General features: G+C 37.6%; 1 long non-coding RNA gene across 1 annotated transcript; it reads right to left on the bottom strand.

Annotated features, from left to right (window-relative positions):
* Nucleotides 1–375: 375 nt before the first annotated feature.
* Nucleotides 376–1,382, bottom strand: LOC121523079. Its single transcript, XR_005993020.1, has 4 exons — nucleotides 1,334–1,382; nucleotides 956–1,120; nucleotides 651–735; nucleotides 376–464 (listed from the first exon to the last, which is right to left on the bottom strand). It is a non-coding gene; the product is annotated as an uncharacterized LOC121523079 (long non-coding RNA).
* Nucleotides 1,383–2,073: the final 691 nt, after the last annotated feature.

Here is a 2,073-nt window from a genome sequence, read left to right as displayed (position 1 = left end):
TTTTTTTTAAAGTCTCTGTTGTTAAAGGATTTCCGAGGCAGCATCAATTAGTGTATAGTTCACTCATAAAAATCACATATAATCTATTTTCCATTTTATATCACACACACAATGCCATTAGGAGCAATGTAAAATAGAACGATGCACCACTGAGTCTAAACAAAGATAGAAGTGGGTCCATACTCTCCTACTGTGTTATATGTATGCTTCAGTACAGCAGATAAAATCCCAGTAATGGTCAGTGAAGTCCTTTAAAAGAGGGTGTGTAATCTTCATGTAAGGTGTGTAAACCTAGGTGAAAACAATGAAGGCGCAGAGGGCTGCAGTTACCCAATCTTCAACTCTTGCTCCTCAGCACAGATCTATACAGTCCACCTTGACTGAAACTGTAACATTCCTGGTATGGACATCTTCTGGACATTGTTGATTGAGGGTAAAAGCTGGGTAGGAACTTCCGGTTCACACTGTAAAAATACAAAAACAAAACAGAAGTCAAAATGATGTAGAAGCAAAAGTAGCAAATGTAAATAGCACAGACCCAGATGTATTGTCTAAGTTCCAGATTCTCAAAAATAGAGTGTATATATATATATATTAAAAATGTCCAAGTTAGAGACACGTAAACATCTTCCCTTTCATTAAAAACCAACTCCATACCTGCTCCACTGTAATGAAATGGTCCTCAGTCCCTCCAGATATGGGGCAGCAGGACTAACACAGCACAGAGGTTAATATCTGTAAGAAACAACAAAAAAAGGTCCTTTGAGACATTCAAACCATGCAACACCTCTGGGGATTTCCAATAAATAACCGGAAGAGTGTTGAGCTACTTGTTGTATCAGCATGTATGAAAAACTTAAATATAATTTCAGGACTATTATTTAATATACAAACAGACCATATTATCAATATGCTTGAATAATTTACTTATATCCAAAATGAAATAGCAAAATACCTGGTAGACCAAATCCCAGTGTTTCGTTGCCATAGAGTACTTTTGGCCATTGGAGATTTTCATCCTCAGCTTGATCACGTTCAGATGTGTGTGGTTACAGCCCTCTCACTGGCACTGGCACAGGTTCACAGCAAATGGATGGATTACATCAACCTCTCCTTAAAACTGAAAGAAGTGATAGAGGGAAGATTCATAACTTCTTTTCCACATCATCTTAACAAAGAGAGTAGGAACCAGATAATTTCAGAAACATCTTTTTTGCTTTCCTTGCAGCATTATCTTGAACTGTTAAAAGTGCTAAGTTTGCTTACATTAACACAAACTGTGTGCTCTGAACAGATGGAAGCAGACAGAAGTACCACAACTAGTGTCACTTACATGTGAAGCCAGACTTAGGAAAGGGCATTTCCTCAGTACATCATCAGTTGTCATGCCAAAAGGGATCTCCTTTTGCCACCATGCAAAGGTCTGCTGCATCTAGCCTTTGACCATGGAGAGGACTGGTTTCATCTTCTGGTATCCCATATGTAGATCATACAAATGCTTCTCAATAGAGGAAGCAGCACCTGCTAGAATTAACAAACAAATAATCACAATCACCAAATGCTGATTCCAATTAGACTGCTATTATCAGAGGCTGAAATACTATGTTATTTGCCCTGGAATTTTTAATTAGAAAAGATGCAAATGCAACTGATTTGGCCAGGTTACAAGAACATTTTTATGGTTATTATGGTAATAATCTATATTCATCACAAGGACATTTGTATCACTGATATAATTTCAATTCTTTGTTATTTTTATGTTGGAGGTTTTGTTTTAAGATCAATGTTAGATGTTTTGGTAATTATTTAATGCCAACGTAACCACATGATAAACTGACTAATTAGAAAACAATCAATAGATGAATCTATGAAATAACCATTGACAACCGAAAGCCCAAAACACACTGGCACTGTCAAACCCACATCCAAATGACCGCCCCCATTACTTTCTATCAGCACTGGAGCATTTTAAGCCACTGCTCTATTCCCGGTGCAGCCGTTCTCTCAGGTGTTTACCTGAGAGAACCGCTTTGGGTTACTGTTGTTGAAGTGTACAATTGATGGCATGGCAAT

This window comes from Cheilinus undulatus, linkage group 15 (assembly GCF_018320785.1).
Source record: "Cheilinus undulatus linkage group 15, ASM1832078v1, whole genome shotgun sequence".
NCBI classification, from domain to species: Eukaryota; Metazoa; Chordata; class Actinopteri; order Labriformes; family Labridae; genus Cheilinus; species Cheilinus undulatus.
Note: the sequence above shows the minus strand (reverse complement) of the source record. Positions and strands in the feature narration are given on the sequence as shown.